The 23,082-nt window shown below is 35.3% G+C and overlaps 1 protein-coding gene across 13 annotated transcripts in view; it reads right to left on the bottom strand.

Annotated features, from left to right (window-relative positions):
• The window catches only part of LOC126914650 (rap guanine nucleotide exchange factor 2-like), a 250,210-nt gene that overhangs the window by 79,297 nt on the left and 147,831 nt on the right, over positions 1-23,082 (bottom strand). The gene's annotated exons all lie outside the window — the stretch shown is intronic.

Genomic DNA, 23,082 nt, shown 5'->3' with positions numbered 1-23,082 from the left:
GCTTCCGTGTAGCCGTCGCGTAACGGAAGTCATTGTAAATAGAAGAACGGTGCGCAACTCCGCGGTCGTCGTCGTCGTTCAAGAACGTACTATGTACTGTTTACAAAGCCGTGTGTCTCGTCGTCTAAAATCCCGCGGACGTGTCTAACACGATTTTATTACGTGACTAATCTATTTTCACCATGCACCGCGTGTATCGCTAACGGGAGAGAGTAATGGCGCGGCGTCGCGATGTCGTATCCACCGCCTTTCTCCTAACGCCTTATCAATTTCAACCGTTTGCACAGCGTTCTGATAACAAAAGCGGGGGGAGGCACCCGCCGATAAAATCCGAGACAGTCATAAAGGAATCGAGTGTCGCACGAATAGAGGCGTCGTATCACCACCAACGATAAGTCCTTTGATCCGTCTTACGATTTCGAGAGCGTCGCCGATAAACGACTCGATGGTTCTGTGATAATGTCACGATTGAATCGGTCGTCGCCGGTCGCCAGGGATATTTACCCTGTTCGTCGATTTTTACCGAAGAACCGAAGGAATATGGCTGCTCAGCTATGAAACTCACCAACGATGGAACAGTATTATTGGAAAAACCGTTTTGATACTGGCTGCTACAAACTTTATGGAAACAGAGCGAATAGAACTCCACTTGTGGTCTCGTTCGGATCGTGTCGTTTTCAGCTTGGATGAGCTTGGAATTTTCGGACAATTTCGTGGATTTATTCTCCCGTGGTGGAAACATCGGAGTTTTCAAAGAATTCTTTTCTAAGTGGGATTGTAATTTTCAGGTTTCGGTCTGCGTGAAATTTTTATTGAAACGTGGATTCATTTTTTACTTTGACGGAACCATGGGGAATTTTGTGCAATTTTTTGAGAATTCCAATTGCGACTTTTAAGTTTTGATATAGGGAGAAAGAGTTTGTTAGAAAGTAGATTAATTACAGTTTGTGACAAAATTATTAGAATTCTTCAAACATTTGTCATATACCATAAATGAAGAATCGTTACGTTCTAATTAATACGTAAATAAATATTCCATAATGGTGAACACGTTTCATTTAACGTAATAGCAGCTTCATATTTATACCTTTTATATTAACTGTTAATAAAACAGTGAACATGAAAAAGTTTTATCAGAGCAATTACATTTAATGTTTGAACACAAGGGAAAATGATTTTCATTTAATTCCCAACATTAAGATTATTCATTTTATTAGCTCGTAAGTAATTCCTAAGCAATTACGTTGAAGCATTACTGTGAATTAATTATTTTCCTTCCTTATGCTTTCATGCGTAACTTTTATCTCGATTATATTCAGTAGAATACACATTTCAAAGTTACCAACTTCGTACGATTATGGATAAATATTGTTACTTCGAATCTAATAACCTTAATAATCTTTCAGAGTTCAGGCCAGTGGATAAAACATTCTCAATGAAAAGAAAACAAAATGACTGTTCCTGTTACATAATAGGAGATTCGTACAAAAAAGTATAGGCCGAATAGAAAGTTGAAGCTTTAAGAAACCAGAAACTCTGAGATTTCTCACAACCTGTCCTTCCCCTAATACCCCTTGAATCGAATCCTTTACGTTCCTTTATGGTTTCCGTTCGTACTGCTAACATTGTGGAACTATTCATCGCGCAACAATTTGTCAAAATCGTATGCCTAAAACGGTCTGATCTTTCGTAGACGCTTGCCGTTTGCGAGAAATTACAAGCAGATATATTAAAATTGTTTGAAATTTAAAAATAAAAATTAATAATATCTCTAACAATATCTCAAAAATTCAAATGATATTGCAGATTAAGATATAATAATATTCTAGAAATATAATAACAGTAAATATATAAAGGATGTATGAAATATGATCTATAAAATAACGAAACAAAATATGTAGTTTGTTTTTCGAAAAGGTGCCGTGATTTTATAATGAAGCAAGTTCAAATAAAACTCGGGAAACTTTAAAGGAAACGTTGTATCATGAACATGGCGTCTTTCTATGCTGCAGTCTGTAACAACTAGACATCCACCGTTACCTTTTTATGGGAAACCAGCTTATACCGTACTCGTTGAGTAAAAAAATACTAATTCGTACGAAGAACCGCTAAGATTCTCTTACCAGCTTGTATTGAAACATCGTCACAGCTATTACTCTTGCAACGAAAATTCTGTCAGAGAAAACAAGATTTTATCCCATACTTTCGACTTATACTTTATAACAGACCATTGCCTCCTTTCCCATTCTACCACAAATTATCTTACAGTTAATGTACCGCAATACGCACTATCGCTATTTTCCATAATTGTATTTTATTTTTTCAGCATCGATTACAGGGATCGTTAGATGATTTTCCACGTTTAATCTTAATCGAAACTTCTGTGCATCACGTTCATACATTTAAGTGATTTATCTTCACAGTATACAACAGTATCTTCGCTCGAAATTAAAACGACCACATATAAAGTAATAAACAAATGAAAATAAAACGACCACATATAGAATAATAAAACAAATCTAATTCCCCCATATTTATCGATGTAATGGTTCAGAAAAGAAAGCATTCATATTATTTCTCCCCTTAGATCTTCGATTATCGATCAAATGAATCAAATTATAAATCATACCAGTTCCGACGTTTATCTGTATAACTTTAAAAAAAACAAACTTTTAATTAAAAAAGATGATAAATTAAAAAGCACATATACGTAAAATAATAAAAAGAATCAAATTCATACACAATCTGTCGAACCATTAACCGATTAATTCTCTAAAAACTAGTAAATTATAGCGAATATCTGCGTCGTGATATCATCATTGATTGGAAAATTCACGGATCGCTCGAAATAGAAAATTCCATGGAAGCTGCGAACAAGAGAAACTCGTGGGAGGCATTTTTACTTCATCCCCAGTCATTTCGTCGACGTTCGCCCTTGCTGACGTTCCAGTACAAAGGAATTCGCCTTTTCTTTCATGCGTTTCCCCCGCGTCTACGACAAGAGGAAGACGAGCCGCTTCTCGAGCGCGTGCTCAAGAGGTTTTGCAAGCTCGCTGAATTTCTATACACCGGCTCGAGAATCTCTACCTACTCCTACCCTCTTTCTTAAACCTATTCCTCCTCGGGGACCTCTTATGCACTTCACTGTACGCCGTTACTAAGACTTTCCCACGGCCGTGTCCCCCAGGTAATCTCTGTGTCTTTCGAATTTCAAACTGGCCGCAGGCAACCGAAGCGCGTGGATACGCGTCTCTGTCCACCGACACATCTCGCGAACAAGCTTTCGCTATTTTTTCTCTGATATTTTAATGTTTCCGGGTGTTTTCAAACAGCTGCGAGCGCTTGGACGCTCGCAGAGAATAATTTAGCGACTAAGGATGTTTGTAAGTTTGATTAGCTGCAAGGTATAATTTATAGAGTTTATTTTAGAATTTTAGAATCTTCATACTTTAGATATTTCGAATCGTAGAATTTTAGAATTTTCAGATATTTCGAAGTCTACGTAAAACGGAATCTCGCTAATAACGTTAAGAAACTGGAAGTCATCGAAACGTCATTAATTTTCACGAAATGTTTTTAACAACATCGGGGAATTAGAAATTCTTGTACACTATGAGAACAGTATGGAAAGTAATTGCAACAATTTGAATTATATTTCAATATAATTTAGTTAGTATATTGTAGTATAGCGTAGTTAGTATATTTACTAAGCTTATCTCTCTCGTATTCCATTACAAGTATTCAAGTATTTAATTCAGTAAGTTTTAGATCCCATTTAAAGGCTAAACAAGCCAAGACAATGAAATAAGGTGAGATGTAAATTCAGCCAAGTGCCAAACGGCAGTAAGTTTCAAGTATCAGCATCTCTCGAGACAAAAGCAGCCAAGACCATGTACAGCAGTTCATTTTAAGGTCAGAAACGTATAACGTCCTTGGAACAGAACTGAGAAACTTATTGTGTACAGTGTACACAGTCTTCAATAGGATTCTCGATATTTCTTCCAAGTCTATTGTCTCGATACTTAAGATATTTACAGAAGGTGTTAAAAAATCTGTTCAAACCACTAGTTTGAATTTGCCTTACTCCTCAAGAAGAATAGAATGTCACAGGTTATAAGACTGATAATCTAAAATTAATTGTAATGGAGCTGTAACAATTTTTATGTTAGATCAATAATTGTAAAAAATACTTGTACCAATATTTATATTTTATTCTTCAAGTATCTAAATAGAACAAAAAACCACAACAAAGACTAAAAAGCGATACAAGTGCAGAATGCACACAATTGCACACAATGCAACCCCAATCAAAACTTATCTCATATAAAAAGAATCAAATGAAACTTATATCTATAATTCTCAACTTTCACCTTATTTATCGCTATTTAAGTATTCCCGTGGTAATACTTTCTCAAATCAGGTATCCATAAATCTGACGATTTTTCAAAATCCTTCCCATCGTTCTTATTTCTCCCAAGTTTCTCATTATTTCAACTATCGATTAAACTTCCAACCCATTTACTTTCTTCTCTCCTCTTTAACAGACGACCAAGTAACTGAAGTCTACCTAAAATTCCTTCTCCAACTTCCAAAAAGTTCCACGATCATAGTTTTGGAGAAACAGAGCCGCGGTTAAATTTCGCCCAAACTGGTGCACGGAACTTGAGTCGACCAAAGTAATCGTAAAAAAGTTTTGCAACCCCATGAACGGCCAGTTCTTTTAGACGAGTCTCGTTACTAGTCGTTTAAACATTCTAACGCCGGGCTCGAGTGTTTGCGAACGCGTCTGCGCAAACGTGGCTTGCAAAAGTTTCACAAACCGTGGGACTGACGAGTGGCCATAGTCGTAGAGGTTGTTTCAATGAGAACCAACCTTTAGAAAATTCTCAACTTTTTCAACCCCTATCTGGAGACCGGGTTTCGCCGAGGTACTGCATGAATCGCAGGTGCAAGAATTCCTCTTGGAATTTTCAGGTAAATCGACGGACTCTGCATCCGTTTCATCTAGAATTCGTAGAATCCCGTCCCTGGTCGATGAATCTTTTAAGAAAGTTTCTTAGGGAATTGCGATACAGGCTGAGTTTCTTGAATAATTCGCGGATCGTATGGTTTTTGCTCTTGTTCTGGAATTGTGAGATGAATGCGATGCTTTGGAAGGTTCCTAAACTAAACTTTAATTTCATACGTATTTTATAACATTTTGTGTCATAAAATTTAGTTAACATATATCGTGAGAGACATCAAATTTTCTTGCTTTCGTTTTTTTTTCTTTAATTTGATTTTATTGACTATTGCTCATCAAAATTATTTTTTTATTACTCTTTGTTCTTTTGTTGTAAATTTTGTAATGTTTCAATTTGTCAAGTTATGTTTCATAAGAGAGTAAGATGCAACATTATTAATGGTTAATATGGAATGAAGTTTATCTTGATAAAAATTTATTTTTCCATATAACACGTATCTTATTTACGAAATTTTTATTTTTCTCGATATATCGCAAGTTTTAGCCTAGAATTTCATAGCTTTGGTAGCAATAGAGCAGCGTGTGCAGCGTATGCACGGAGGAATGTGCATTATTTATAAACCGTATTTGAGATATTTGTACAATGTGGAATCAAATATCGGAGAAATCTGGTGTATTGCTTTTCGAATATTGATTGAATTGTTTATACATGTAAACCTGTCCTAGTTTCATTTTTAAATTCTATTTTTGATTCCCTCTCAAACGATATCCTATAAAATTTTACCTTTTATTCGTTTCTTTAAATTACTAGAAAAGTTCTGTTAGCAAAAGTTTCCAAGTCGAAGGAGAAATTATATATGTATGTACCTATATTAACTTGAAACTTCGTCGTTAACTGCTTCCACCTACGCAGATAAACTTTTACAATAAAATTAATACCTTCTTACGAAGTCTTAATAAGTTAAGCTCTGTATCAGTAGAAAGACCACGTTTAAGTTTCATGCCGAGTCGTCACGCAATCTAAGTGGGTGTAAAATCACACTTTTTCTTAAATATCATGCTAAACTACGTCACGTTAAATCACCGCATAATAATATACGATTAGACTCTATACTGGCAATATACGATGAGAAAAATTATTACCCTACTTATCTGGTGTATGTATTATCAATGTGTCACACTTTTAAAATGAAATTAAGATTTACATAGCGATAGCAGAAAATAATAATCTGTCATTTCTCACGCGTACGCGTACCAGTATCTATTAAATATACTGGTTAATAACATCTTATTTCTATATATAGAACATTACACAATGTTAGATCCATCTATCCACAAAATTCGTTTTCGATGAACGTCGCTAAAAAAAAAGAAAGCAAGAAAAAATAGAACAATATCCTAGACTTAATCGATACTAAACATTATAGAAAGTACCCTACTTTGGACATTTTATACATTTTCACGTATTATATACGTTCTCTTTTCGAATCTTAAATTTCCCAAAAAGGGATAAACGCTGGTAGTTCGACCACGAGTAAAACTAAAACCAACGATGTAACTAAAAACCACAATTCTACACGTCGACCTACCTCTACGATTCCCTATTGATTAATCGTTCGACGATCGTCTATACCAGAAATCTGTATCTACACCAGCTTTTTCTACTTTTAACTCATCTATCACACGGTCAACGAGTATGAATGCGTCGTTGTCGCTTATCAGTCCCCTATATGTTGGTTCTATAGCGAGACACAGTTACATTGCCGCGCTATAACACCAACCGAAAGTTTCGCAGGCCCCTCCATCGCCCATCAACTTCCATCAAAGGACAAAAGGAATCGTAGTGATAACGAAAAGTTCGTCGCCGTTGCGCTTAACAAGCTAGCCGCCGTTTAACAACGAACCAACGAGCGAAACAATTCCTGCTACACGTGAATACGCGCACCAACGATAAGCCGAGACAACCGAGGAAGAAGGAGAATTTCCAGGTAAAGTTACACGAACCGTGTCTTCCGGTGTACAACTAGTTGCTCGATTATTAATTTAATTAATTTTTAATTGTTCCTGGGGGTATAGTTACGTTAGTTCTCTTACTTATCGGTCCTTTGACGTGTAAGTGGACTACTCTTGTTTTTATGGGAATTTCGGCTCGGATCGTCAGCTTGATGAATAGGATAGTTTGGAGTGAGAAGTTTTACGTCGGTGATTAAAGCGAACAGGGAGAGCTGCTGCGAGTTGGTTATTTTAAGGGAGAAGGTTCTTTTTTTTATTGAGTATTTTAATTTGCAGATTTCCAGTTGGATTCTAGTACGATTTTTGGAATAGAAATTATTAGAATAAAAAGTTCAGCAGAGTTGCTACGAGAGTCTTCTAGTTTGTAGATTTTTGAAATTTGTGATAGATTACTAGAATTAGAATTTTAGTATAAATTTAATGTAAATTTTGGGATTTCCTGTAATTTACAAATGCGATGTTTTTGCATTGGCAATATGTAAACAACGTGTAAAAATCTATGAATTCCTACAGGTTCCGTTTGTTTCGAAGTATGAATTTGTATAAAATATGCGCAGTATATAGATTATATTAAATTTCAATATTTCATTAATACGATGTCAAATTTATGACAAAGTTTATAGTAGGAATTTATATTAAAATTTTGAAATTCATATTATTTGTTAATAATTTCACGTAGTGAGTACAAACAGGTACCATTTAACGATTGAAGGCGTTTGGTATACCGGAAGAAAATGATTTGAGAATTCAAAGAGTGTTATAATAATTTTAAACAAAATGATTAAACAAATGAAATGAACAAAACATCACCAGATATTTCGAGTTTTTTTTAACGAATTTTCACTCCCTTCTCACTAAAAATATTTTGTCTGATTCGTATTAAAATCTGTAAGAGCTAAAATAAATCAATTCCCTTTTATTCGCCTTTAATCTTCTCGCTGGCGAAATCTTTCAACAGGTTCTTTCAATATTGATTCAGTAATCAATATTTAAACTCCTAAAATGTTTACTATTTCTCTCGTAACGAGATGTGGTTGAATGCTGTAGTAAAGTAATTATTGACAGAAGGTCATAGAGCGGAATACATTTAAATAGTCAAACTACAAAATTTCGTAGAGTTCGATCTACTATATAATCACTCTCGTTCGTTTCATTTACAAATTTGCTTCGTAAAATTTCGATTTTAACGATTTTACTGAAATGCCCAGAATTGCGTTAAAGCTTCGTGGTAAGGAGAACCAAAAATAGTTTACTCTTCCAGTTACTTTTTATCTATTATTTATTCATTCTACTTGCTATTGTTAACCTTCCAGTGAATGCATACTTTAGATACTTATTGAATATTTTCGACATGAACGTGTTTTATTAATTATTCGCGATTTGATCGCATTACTGCAAACACGATAAGTACTAATGATTTATTTGATTTCCACCTCGCGACCAAGAAATACGATCTGGTTACAATTTCCCTAACCACGCATTTCCTCGTCCGATCTTTTCGTTCCATCTTGCATACTTTATTCTTAACCATACGCTCATACGCTATCCTTGACCTAGTTAATACATTCCAAGAGTCTACGTTAGAAGTTTTACCTATTCTAAAACAACTATTTCCGTCAGCCATCCCTGTTGCCAACTGTTTGGCTATTGCACCTTCTAATCTTTGGTATGTCTTCCACCATTTGTATTACTTCAAGCACAATATTTTCTATATTTTATAAATCGATAAGATGTATTTACTGACGATTGTAACACCCATTTGTAGCAGATGAAAAGAAACCATGTTCTTTCAAGGTTTATTACTGCAAACACTTAAACGTCGAAGGCCCATCATGTCTCTTTGTCTCTGTACATATTTTATATTATCTTAATTATTCGTTATAGAAAATTCCTACTAAATATCCTTCTCTGCAGTAGACGTATTAATTAGAGAACGTAAATCTAAATTAACTAACTAAACACGCCGATAAAACGAGATTTACAACCCGAAAAACGATCGTTATTAAAACGTTTTAATTGCTCGCATATAAACGACGTAATAAACGAGTTACGAGCACTGCTCAATTATACTCTGTCTGAATGGATTATGCTTCTATCTGGACACTAGAGAACATCGGCAACATTCGATTCTGCATTCTGTTGAACGTTCCATTGAAGAATAATGATTCACCCGGCGAAATCGTTCGACGAGAAAGCAATCTGTTTCCCATCGTGGATGAATCGAGAGATAACATCGACTAGTCACCAGGTGAACCGGCCAGATACGAAAAAAGATAACATTTACACGTAGAGAATATATATCCATAACTCGGTCTGGTCAATATTTGATTGGATTCGCGCGACATTTACTTTGTTCCCCGTAAAAATTATCCGGGTTTACGCTTTTCCATACGGTGCTTTCCCAAACTGCTTACGCGTTTTCCACGCGTCACGCCCATACATTCGCAACTTTCATCTATCTCTGTGTTGATTGCGTCCAACTTTATTTGCTCCAGCTCACGCTACGTTTCTTTTTTTTTTTCGAGGTAAAAATAACGCGATCGGTCGTTTTTTACTAGAAATTTCACGCGCAAATGGAATAAGATAATTATCCCATGACATTTATGCTATTTGGTGAATTTTTCCTACCAATGTTAGCGCACTGTAGCTGTTTATGTATTTATAGGAATTTTAAAGATATAAAAAATGCACGGAATAATAAAATTCGTCATACCAAATATTTAATGTTCAAATATTTCATGCATAAAATTAATTTCGTTTCTTTAGTTCTCTATACGAAAAGAACGAGGGCATATGAGAAAGAAGATAATACAAATAAAATAATAAAAATAAAAAATGAGTTCTTATGCAAGATATTTTGCAAATAATTATTCAAACCCTCCAAAATATACATCTACAAAATTTCTATAAAAGATTACAAATTCTCGTTATTTCGACCGAACTAATAATCCTTGTGTTATTTATTACTATTTCTTTGCATTTCTTAACTATCCAATAACTGGATCAGTTCATGCATCAACCATACGTTTTCAATCATTCCAAGTCGCACAATTCCCTGCAATCGGCAAGCATCGCATACATCGCATTCTCTGCGAAGCAGAGCATGACTTTGCTTCTGACTTTATCAGCGATCCGGGACCCATAAAATTGCTAATGGCACTTGTTATCTTTTTCGCCATGTAGAACCGTCGTAATATCGGCGATAACGTACCGATGGCGATCATCGTCCGGATCCCGACTTATAATACCTCTACACGACGCTAGTCTGAAGTTTCCCCACAGAAATGAAGGTTCCGTTACCTCGGTAATTACCCTTTCACGATATAGCTGGGTATTATGCAACGATGTAACAGGGAAATGATAAAAATGCAGCTTCCTTACTGAGGAAACGAGAAAAACCTATATCGAGTGGACCTTGAAAGTTTGAGCCGCTTCAGCCTTGAGAGTTTTGTATCCTTTTCTAACCACTGTGCACCGTTATAAGGAATAAAAGTTGAATAAATATCCAAGTAACGTTTTATACGTCGTAAGTTTCGATTTGAAGATTTCTTTAGTGGATATTGGAATTTATATTGGTAACAAGACTATCCAATTCGATTTTTATAACTTCCAAAAAGCCATATGAATTCTTCTTTAATGGATATTTAAATTTATAAACTGACGAAAACTTTAATCTTGGACGAATTTCTTTGGAGAGAGCTTGAAGTGAATTCTGTAGCGAAATTTCGCGAATCTGTCTAATACTTTTTTTGTTGCTTTTATAAAAAGTTGAACAAACATCTAGATTAAATTTTACATCTTTTAACACTTTATTTAATTATCTCTGTAATCTGTATCGCGAAAAATCAGGAAATTTGATCGATGATAAAATTATAAATTGAGAAAAGGTTTCAAGAAGAACAGAATTTTGAAGGAATTTCTTTGTATAAAGTTTTGAAATTTGTTTTTCGCGTTTGAGAAATAAAATTTTTTAAAATATATTTTCAATATTTCTGCGTTTCTATATTTTTAAAAACTTGTTCAATTTGCTTTCCGCAATTCCTATGGACGGATATAGAGATTTCATTCCCCGATAACAATCTACAAAATAATTTCCCCGATTCGTCCTCAATTTCACGAACGTTGGTTTCGTTTATTGGCTCATTTCGTCGATTTTAATAAGTGCAGGCAAATTGGATTTTAAGGACGTGAAAAATCAGTAGGTGCAACCTACGCGAATAATATCGAGCACTATATTAAATCTGATACATCGACGAAACAATTTTTTAAAGAGATGGACAAAGAGATAGCGAGAGTCGAGATGCTACATTGATGAATGGAAAACCGCTCGAACGATTTCGAACAAAAATACATTGCCTTCAAGTCCGATCCCAATTTCTTTTCATCTTTGTTAGAAGCATCGGAGAAAAAAGAGTTCATTTGGATGCTCCATACAAAATATGTTATAAACAGAGGATTCTTTCAAATAGACTTTCATTATCCTAATGCCTCATTCTAACGACCGTACCAAGAAAATCAATAAGGACACCATTGTGCTCCTACTTACGCAAACAGTTACGTAAATCCATGCAACAAACTCATTACTTGTTTCTTCCGTGACTTTTAATTTATTATACTAAGCCAAGCTTATCAGAAGATACCATAAAACGAAAATGATATGAATTCATTTATGTATTCAACGAGCAGGAAGCCTTTAATAAACGAGCAGGCATATAAGATTACTCGGTCAATTATCTTAGAAACGAGACAATCAAATTTTCATAGCAATTAACACAAGCTTAAAGAAGTTGAAAGAGAACCTTATCGGATCTTGAAGCACGTTGCTTCATCGAATATTACTAAAAACACGAGAACTTTCTATGGTACGTACTTCTCGAGGAGAATACACCAACAAACACTCGATCTTCTAAGTGGAGCGTAAAATATTCGTAGTTGAGATTGTTTTGCGAGAAACAATCGGCCAACAACTGGTACAGTCGTTAACGATGCTTCGACGTTGCTCGCAGTTAACTATTCTTACAATGAAATGACAAAGAAGCCGCGAAGATTGAAGAAAATTGCGAACGTAGTCACTGTGACAAGAAGACCAGTCGTTAAACTAATAAACGAAAGAGTAAGAAGAAGAAGTTAGAACAGCGGATAGACGCAAAAAAGGCCAATCAAGAGAGAATCCTTGCCGTGCAAGGACAACAAACCCCAGTTATTGTTGCTTCCTGTCCTAATCCCAACGATCCTGCGACTTTCTCTCGCAGGTTCTGCTAACGAGCGCCATTCCCATAAGCTTTTGCCTCGGTGCTCTTTTATCTATCCACCTCTGGCCGAAAGACAAACTCGCAGAATCTCTGTTTTTCGATCCTCGTATTGTTTTCGAGGATCTTAGGGTGCGAGTTCGCGCCTAAGTCACGTGAGAAGGAATATCGATCAAGGTTGCAAATAAACGAGCTTGCAAGGACGACATGTAGACTGAGAAGACAGAATAGCAATTTGTGATAATCCTTGGTAAAAATGCAGCTTCCTCCCAGGTTCGTTTTCAACAGCTATTGTGTGGTTTTTAGGGTGGGAATGAGATTTTACTATTCACACGATGAAATTCAGCGAGTTCTCTTAAGCACAGATTAGTTCACCGAATTTGGTCCAGTCACCCTGTTCTACCCTGTTTGCTTCCGAGAAAAGAACATTTGTATTTGACGCGAGTTTTTATTCAAATTTGAATTCTGGAAATTAATGGCATAAGCATTAACGCGTTTGCAATTTATTTGTAACACGATTTATAGGAAAATAATTCCACTGATTAGATAACAATCGTCAAAAATATTTTAAAACAATACCTTGAGAAGACAATCAACGAGACAAATACAACTGTATGTTATGCGATGTATAGAAATTATGAACTTTAAATTATTGTTGTATTTTCACTAAATTAATAAAATTTCAATAAAATTGTTAATATCTTAACTGAAACAGCTTTCTACCTAATTTGTCCTAGTTCTGAAACGAATATAATAACTGTCCTGAAATTTTCCCACAAGGATGTAAGAACTACTCGAACCAATTAAAAGGTGGCTTCAAATAATCAAACAGGATCACCTGCAGCTATCTTCTAAATTCTAAACCACCAATTCTCAAAGAATACTAGAATGTTCAATTTCGATGTCCAACGACTGTTCGCTCAAAAATTTCTATTACTTTATAACATTTATCGACTTTCATAGCACTCGCCAAGTTCTCTATCACTCTTGAAGATGCGCCTTGTGTTACGTTTCGAAATGGAACGCGTCGGTGTCAAAGGCGATTTTCCACTCGAATTTACACACGCCGAACGTTACCACAGAATTGTTTGAATCGTTGCTACATGTGCATTGCTGCATGTACGAAGCTGGAAATTCACGAGGACGTAGACGGACGTTGAACGCATTGCTGGCCGCGCGCATTCGTATTTATGGTCCACGTTCTGAATTACGATACGCGCGTTTCCGTTAACGAGAGGTAGAATCTTGTTCCATGGGTGGCTAGACAAGGACAGAAAATGGTGAAAAGGGTGAGCAACGGAAGAATAAAGGAGAGACAGAGAGAGAATATACAGGGTGTCTCAAAATACGTATGTTCTAGATATCACAACAATGAAGGAAATTTGTGTATACGAATGTCGTTTGAGGCTTATTTTTCAGACTATAGTAGTACTTTCTCTGTCTCATTTTAATATGACAGTCGAGATCAGGAAGCTATTCGGTTTCTAGATAGAACAACGAGAAACATACAAAAAAGGTAAAAACATCTTTTCAAAATTCTCTTGCTCCAACTTATTATTTTTTACCTTATTCACATAAGGACCTATCGAAAGATGTTTCTTCAAAATTAAAATTATATAGCTTTTTCTCAATATAGATTAGAAACATATAGCGTGAATAAAATAAAAAGACGAATTTGTCAGCTAACTCATCGACACCGATGTCTTTACCACAAAGCACTGTTGTCTGTAACTCGAAAAATAAGTCTCAAACGACATTCTTGCATACGAACTTTTTTCACCTCTTTGATGTCTAGAACCGACCCTAATAACCCTTACATATTTTGTGACACCCTGTATATTGATTTGCAGGCCGACAAAGGCTCGCTTCATACGCTTAGCACAGTGGAAAGCTGGTTAAACGAGGGCGGCAACCAGCTTTATGGCTTTACATGGTGACCACTGTGGTGTATGCACTTCCTATGCATCTCTGAATCGGTCGATCGCAGTCTCTGCTCTGACTCCTGTCTGCATCGACAAATTATGTGGCCGAATGAGTCCTGAAGTGGCCAGGAAAACGCATCGATCCGGCCGCCGCCACTCTCTCGTTTTACTCTTCTCTCTATCGTCTTTGTTAGACACATAAGACCACTCGAATGGCTAGCGTCGTTTTCTGTTGGCAAAATACTACGACTAAGGTTCGACGTCTTTTCGCGAGACGAAGATCGGATGAAGAGGTGTCGCCGAGCGGAAAATTAGATCCATCGTCAAGGTGAGAATCCTAGTGGAGCTTCGACTTAATGTGGACGATGGCTTTCTGATGATATAAGATGAAGCTTGTTTGTGGAAGTTTATATCTGTTCCATTTGAAGGTTGATTTATTGTGGAAAATTTGATAGACGTCATTGAGAGATTTTGGAGAGTTTTCGATGTTAACGAAGATAACGTAACTATTATTTACGTTTTAATTTAGATGAGGTTATCGTAGAAGCTAACGATGCGATGATTCTTTGATGGAAGCTTCTGAGTTTGTAAATACAAATTTATCGGACTGATAGTTTGGTTAGTTAAAATTGATAATGGATAAGTCTATTGCTATCAATTAAGATTTCGAACATATGCAATTAATATTTTATTAATATCTTGATTTAAGTTAGATTAACGTAGAAGCTAATTCTGCAATGATCCTTTGATAGGAGTTACTTCTATAATTTTGTGCCTTTTTTATTCAAAACTTAAAGTTCGATAAAAAAAAGTGTAGAAATATTATGATAGCGGAACAATTAAGAGATTTTGTTCAGACCTATTCAGAGAAATTCAATGTACTCGTATTACTTATATGGAAAGTTCCTTTCCATAGCGATCCTAGGTTAGCGGTAAAACAATTTCTATGAAAGTCGAGCAAATATTGAAAATTCTCTGTTTCGCGTAAAATTTCCCATTCCGTGATAAAAAGTGTTATTTACCTGAGTTTCTGGTGCAGAAATATTAAGAGAAGTAATGGAACTTATTTGTATAAGAAACAGAGGAGAAGATTACCGTTGGTAAATTATCTTAACTCCATTTCGTGTTGATACACCAAGTTGAGAATGTTCTTCGACGTAAAGGCATTTGTCCTAATTTCATCGTGAATTACACACTCGGAGGTATAAGAAAAGTAGAATTTCTCTACGACCTACAAAATGTATACTTATATCTCGTGTCTTTTCCACCAAATCAAACGCAAATAACATATTTCGTTAAAAGAAGCGAATTTAATGAAAATTATATCAAATGACGATTTATTATTGAAGCTATGAAGGAACATCTCAAAGCAAGTAAAACACGTACCTGTCTTTGAGCCTACTTTCCCATCTTTGATGTCCCGCCCATAAAACAGCGACCTAGTTGCAGGGTGGTTTGATAAAACAGAACGCGTCACCAACGCGACCTACAAAATTTTATCGTCCATATTTCTTCCTCTTTTAATAGGTGTTTCGTTACTTGACGCGTTATGTCGTTATATAGTTTACTTGCTAAGAAATTTTTGGATCGTTTCATAAATTATCGCCTCTTTTTTTAACGTTAGAATTATTAAAACAATGAAAATAACCAATTTGTAAATTTTTATAGAAATTTTATATATTTTATTGTCATCGAAAATTTACTTTTTTTACTTATATCAAATAAATCTGATATAACAGTTTCGCAAGTTTACCAACAAATGGCTTCAACTCAAACAATATTAACTGGATTATAAAAAGAAAGATGCTTTACTAAACAGTCGAGTAATTAATAATATTCTATAGGAATCCTAAAAAATTTACATTTTTATTTGGTCTTCTACCAACAAACTTGCTTAATTAATAATAACAATTCCGCGAGCTCACCAAAGAAAATTAACAAACGATTGAAGCAAATCTCCTCTAACCATCCTAACTTATCGAGAAACACAAGGCGCGCGAGGCCGAACCGGAAAGTCTCTCCAGAATCGATTATACCACACGTGCATGCGCTACTCTGATATTTCATTTTCACGATTCTTCCTCGACCAGAAACAGACACAAAACCATTCCATCTACATACTATAGTTCACACAATCTTGTTTCTCTATGCAGAACAACATCGTAATTCTAAACGCGCAAATTCCGTCGTCACGTTTCGAAGGCAGCAATGTTGGAATAAAGAGAAAGAGAGAGAGAGGGGGAGAGAGAGAGAAGATTGTGGAGGGCAAGGGCCACGCAGACGAGGAAACGTCTCGTGGACGAGAAAAGGGACGAGATGATGTTTCACGTCGAGACCCTCCGCGAGGATCTGGCGGTCTGCTGCTCTAATATTAGATCCCTCTGCCTAATGCGTTTCTTGCTCTATCGCGGTTGCTGCCATGGATGATTTATCCTTCGATGTCGGGCCTCGAGCTTCCAAGACGCGGTGTTCGATCGTTTCCTCGCGCAAAGGACGCTCCGAGAAGATGAGAGGTAATGCGAGTTTGCACGCGGAGGTAATAAGAAGAAGTTGCGGAAAATTGGCGGTACGGTGATTGTCGGATGATAATTGCGAACACCAGGTTTATAGGGGTATATTGAATTTTGAGAGCATTTGAGAACCTTTAAGAGGGTTTGAGAGCGTTTTGTATGATTATGGGTTTGAGAGTTTGAAATTTCTTGCGATCGTTTGTTAGAGATAGTTAGCTAGAATAATTAGATTATCGGATGTATTACCACGTTGCAAATACACGTTTTCCTGTTTGAGGAGTTTTTGAGCAATTATGTGTAATTCAGTTTGAAGTTGCTTCAGATGGTTTGTTAGGGATGGTTAGCTAGAATAATTAGACAATTTAATTTATGGTATTTTATCACATTGTAGATATAGTTTTCTTGTTTGAGGAGTTCTTGAACTCGTATAATAGGATTTGAAGTAGTTTGAGTTAGTTTAGTTAGAGGGAGTTAGAATTATTAGATAATAATTAAATGTGTCGTACTATACAGAATTGGTTTTGAAGTAGTTCTGTTAAGGATATTTCAGATTAATTAAACATATTAGATTTCTAGAATTTTGTGATCATTGTTAAAGGGTTAAATCTACTTCAAACTATAGTGATAGTCATCTATGAGTCGTCAATGTTACTTGAAGATTAACTCTTGTACAAAAAAACCGTGCATTCCAAAGATCACGAAATAAAACTCTCAAACACATCGATCTTACAGAACCTCACGCGACCGTAATTTCTTCGAATTTCGCAAGAATCCTAACTACTGGATACCCACTCGTGCGATCAGGATTTTAAATACACATTGCAGCATAATCTTCTCGGAGGCTTGTTATTAAGTGAAAGACAAATGTTCTTGAACATCAACGTACGGAATCGTCCCATCATTCGGTCTAACAAATCGCTTGCGCTCGATGCTCGACCTCCAGCTGCAAATTGAGAAACGCATTCCAGCTCCTCGTTCATCTACGAAATTTTCAGAAACGCAAAGGTTAACCGCGAACGCGACATACGACCGGACGAAACGCGAAGCTTCGAGTGAAAGTGGCCGAATCGACGGAAACGTTCGGGTTCGACGCGCGTGCACACTACGGCACACACTACGTGAATCGTGAGAGAACGACCCTGGCTCGCCTTGGGAGTCCCTGTTCATTGAGAAAGCCTGTCAGTTCCCACAACATGGCCCACAGAGAAGATGCAACCAACAGGACATGAAACAGGGTTCAACGCACCTCAGGCATCGACGATCAGCCAACGTTGCGAAACGATTGTCGTCGTTGTGTTTCGTCGATTCGATGCTGAAAGTGCAGGAAGCCACGCAAGTTTAACGAGAACTATGCAGCATGTATTCTTGCGTGTTGGAGGGATTGGTGGTAAGAGATGATTCGTAGGGGAAAATGATGGGTTTAGAAGGGATAAGGTTCTGGTTGGTCAGATTGATCTGTTTATATTCTACGAGAATATTTTTGGCGAATGTTTGAAGGGGTGAGGACAATATGGAAGTTCGAAATAGGGTTAGGAAGATGTTGAAATGTTAATATACGAGGAATTATTTGCATCGGAAATAATAGAATTCGTGGAAGCTTGGAGGATCGAACATTCGAACATAGGGCGATATGAAAATAGAAGTATTGAAACAAATACTTGACAATTTTTTAACTTGAAAATTTGAAAATTTAAAAATTTAAGAAAGTCAAAAATCTGTAGATGGAAGATCTAGGAACGAAAGAAAATCTGAATAACAAGATTTTGTGATTTATAGTGATCGTTATTGTATAAATATTTGATTGAAATAGCTAAAATTTCTTTTGTATATTTTAAAACATGTAGATATACGTAATTTCAAGATAATATGGTAATATTACTTCCATCCATAACAATTTTTATATTATTATTATGCCCAGCATAATACCTTGCTGATATAACATAAATCGCGTACACTACCTTCTATGGTAAATACGATGTCTATAATAAGATAAAACACGGTGATATTTTTAGTCAGGATATTAATATAATCCATGCAAACTGGTACAATCTTCCCTAGTAGCTTTATTATACACGATATCAGCATGAGATACGAAGAACAAGTTAATCAACAAACATTAAATACTTTGAAATTTATTATACAATTGAACAAAAAGAAATATGCGTATCAAGTATGATATGTCTTAAATATAAAACAATCATCGCAGACATATATCCAACAAGTAAATACACGTTTCAACGTCTATCTAAAATTCATAGAAATTCAAAACTCCTATAACACTACAAAATTTACAAATCTATATCGATATTACTTAAATATAAATATTTCATATTCTACAAACACGAAAAATCAGAGATCTCGTGATATGTAACAAGTGGCTCGATTTTTAAGTCTACATTAGATTCACGTATCTGTTTGAAATAAGACACTTCTCACTCTGTATTTAAGAGATTTTGAAAAATCTCCTCTAATAATGAAACAAAATATATTACTTAAAATATATTATTTGAAATAATTATCGTGGTCATAGTATTTACGATATTATAATAAAAATTTGCTTTATGGAAATCATTGAACAAAAAATATATAGACACAAGGGATAAAACAAATAGTAAAATTTAAGGTTTCAGATGTTATTCAGATGTTAACCTACGCGAAATTATTTGCATCTGGAATTTTAGAAACGTGGAAATTGGAAATTTTGGAATGAACAAATTTAAAAGGTAAAAAATGGAAATACTTGAATATTCGAAATATACGTAATATAAAAATTGAAAAAATGGGTATTCGATACACGAAATTTAAAATGACACGATGGACCATTCTTTAATTATAATATTTCGAGCTGTGTATTCTCATAATTTAAAAACACGAATTTAATATATTCTTAACTTATTAAAAATCTTTTCACAAGTCTCTCCCGTGCCTTTACGTCGTTCAACATAATTCTGAATCACCTTCCACGATCAACAACGTCTCCACGGACGTTTGATCAACGCGCCTCAACTCACGGTAAAGAAAAATTGACAGACGGACAAGCTCGTAAAAGCCTGGACAGCTTTTTTCTTAAACTCGTTCCATGACAGTCTAGTAGATTGTTCAAGCTTTCGGTTAAGAAAAAAATGACTCGGTGGCGTGAGAACGCGACAGAAGAAAATACGTAATGCACGAAGAATGGAAATATAAGGGACGAAGAGTGGCGAGACGATGGGAGAGTTGCGAATTGATGAAGAAAGAGTCGACTAACGGTGAAATTCACCAACTTTATCTTTCCCGTTAACCCGGCTGTTCAGTCGCGTTAAGAAGAAAAACGGGATTACCTTTTCCTTTCTCGATTATAAACCGCTGAAAATCTCCACTCGAAAGTTCGCCAGGCGTTCTCAGAAGCTATAAAGCTCGTCTTTTCTCTCTTGCGACCTGTAGTTTACCGATAGCCACCGCTTCTTTGCCCTTCCATCTTTCTTTTCCCTATTTTCCTCGCTTCTCCGGAATATGTTATTAACCCTTTTACGAGCATCCCATTGTATCTTATCCTTTTGTCTTTCTTTATCATTACCCAGGTACGCTTATGTTACTTTTATGTTCCTCTATTAGCTCTACGTATAAAGTAATTTGGAACAATAGATCAAAGAATGTAAGAGTGATATTTGTAGCATTAAGAAATTGTTGATGCGATTTAATATCTAGAAAAAATGAAAAACTTATTAGTACGATAATAATCATAATTCAATAATCAGAGAATTAAAAAATTACGATCACTTTAAAAATTATATGCGTATTTATATTAAAAGTTGGGATTATGGTAAAATTTTGTTCGTTACGCATGTCGAAGAATGAAGCGATAAAAATATATAAAGCGGCACGAGGGTTGTTTTGACTTAGCGCATTGTAATCTTTTTTAATTTTGCTTTTATCTTTACGATATTCAGGATACTTCAGCAGTTTACGCTTTATCATGGCGCATAAACTGAACATAAATCTCTTGGCAGTTCGGTATTTATAGTTATACGGGTTCTAAGTTAGTTTACGGACATTTTGTATTTATATCTACTGTAAATTGAAGGTAAGAGAATTAAATCACTAATATTCTTATCGTAATAAATTTTTATATGTATGTACGTTTAGAGTAACCAAGATAGTTCTCGTTTTTCTTAAAATTTTTCATTTTAAAAGAAACTATATTCGTTGAATTATGTTCTTTTTTCAGTTTTTCATCAATTCAACAGTAAACTATTAAATTTGTAGAAATGTGAAACTTAGTTGTCCATAAAGAGATATTTAGAAAGCGTTATCGCTTAAAGAAATTTTCTTCCGAAAAGTTTCAAACAGGTAATATAAACTTCTACACTTTAGGAAGAATTCTATGTTATTTACATAAAAGAACGATCTCGTAGTTTCGCAGTGAAATTTCCTTGCATTTCAATAAGGATATCAAGCCTTTCGCGCGCGTCGGGCGTACAAACAGCGTCTCGAATAAAATTTCAATAATTAAAAAATACGTAAAATTTTCCACCGGTGAAAAAGAAATTTTTTAAATTCTTTTTATCGTGGACATACAGAATACATGTCGCATGGAACATTTTGCGCCGTTCTTCGTGAAATACGAAACACATACGACGAAATAAAAAAAAGATATGTAAAAGATATACAATAAAGGTTAAATCGAAGATATTGTTTAGTTTAAAGTATTATTTGAAAATATTTACAAATCATCCTTCATCATCTTCGTCGATATAGTAACTTCCTATACTTTCAATTTCAATAAAATTCACTTAATACGATTCGAGGATAGATACAAGATAAAAAGAAAAACGAAAATGTTAAGATTAAGTAAAATTTTCTCAGTGTACAGAAAGACATTTAAAAATATTTATGAACTAGTTTCATCGACGTGACATCTCGATAAATGCAATTTCGATAAAATAATCTCACCGGGATTCGAAGTGAAATAAAGAAAGTGAGAAGCGTCTAGACAAAGGAGCGTCTGCAAAACGAACGAACGAAACTTTTGCAGAGGGATGGGAGTATCGGGTAGATCGCTCGCGAAGTGGTAAGAGAGACAATTCAATGTGCAGTCTCAAAGTATCGCCAGCCCATTTCTAATGGTATTGCCACTCGATTTCAATTTCGTCTCAACAACGATTTCCATCTGTCACCGAGTTCCACCCGGTAAAACTTTCTAGAATGGAAATTGAATATACTATGGCCGTCACTCGACAACGACAAAGTGAATCAGGACTTAGCTTTAGCAGTTAACCAAATCCCGCTAAAAAATCAAACAATAGTCGCAAATAATTGCTTCTTGTTAAAATATTATTTTGAAAATATTTCCTCGCTTTTTATCCAGATAAATTTCCAGGAAAAAAGAGTATGAAGATTTCTCTACTCTTCTATACTTCATTTATTCTATTATTCTTTTGTTGGCATTTTATGATAAAATAATTGTCACATACATAATTTTAATTTTGCTGTAAACGTAGATAAATCTATCAATAAAATCGTGAAAAGTTTCACATCAAAAAATCATTCAATTCAATTCCACTAAGTTCTACATTCGATAAAAGGACACCTTTCAATTTCTCGTCGCCGTACGAACAATCTATTTCCCAATTTATTCATTTGCAGGAATCAAGCAGACGCATATTTGTTAATCACTAAATCAACTCTCGATGACAGATAGTGGACAAAAATCGATTGGAAGAAAATTTATGAATAGTTATCGCGACACGCGAAAGATCGAAAGATTCAAGAGAACCATGTGCAAGCCAGGCTCGACACTGTTTCAATCGTTCGAATTCAATTTCATTTCGGTAGAAGTTTTACCACAGAACAGCAGAGATATGAGCCATTCCAACCAATGGCAATCGTTTTAATGCGAATCAATCACACTTTCCGCGCGAGTTGCAACTCTGCTATCTTACCGTCAACGTTTTTTCAATTGGAATCGCGCCAATCCAGTTTGGAAGAAATTCTCTCGATCTAAACATCCAAACATGTTGGCCTATCTCCCTCTGTCAGCCATTAGCTTTCCCGTAACTGGGCAAAACGCGAAACGAAAACCATCGATCACCTCCCCCAACAATGCTTGCAAACTATAGAGCCGATCGTAAAAACACGACTCTCTTCCCTTCGCGTGACCCAATTCTGTTTCTGTTGGATACGTCCTGTTGTATACACTATCTTATGAATTGCCCAGGCTGTATTCAAGTAAGAAACTTTTGGAAGATGCTTGGAAATATTTCTTTGTTACTGTGAGGAATTGTGTTTGGAAATTTTGACATTGGAAATATCGAAGTTTATAAGATCGAATATTTCGGTATTTAATAATTTGAGAATTATATTGAAGAATTTCAAACGTTTGAAATTTTTTAAGTTTCGAAACGTAAAAATAAAGATGTGAATATTTGAAGATTCAAAAGTTTGAA

This window comes from Bombus affinis, chromosome 3 (genome assembly GCF_024516045.1).
Source record: "Bombus affinis isolate iyBomAffi1 chromosome 3, iyBomAffi1.2, whole genome shotgun sequence".
Taxonomy (NCBI): domain Eukaryota; kingdom Metazoa; phylum Arthropoda; class Insecta; order Hymenoptera; family Apidae; genus Bombus; species Bombus affinis.
The sequence above is the reverse complement of the archived record's forward strand: the minus strand, read 5'-3'. Positions and strand labels throughout refer to the sequence as shown.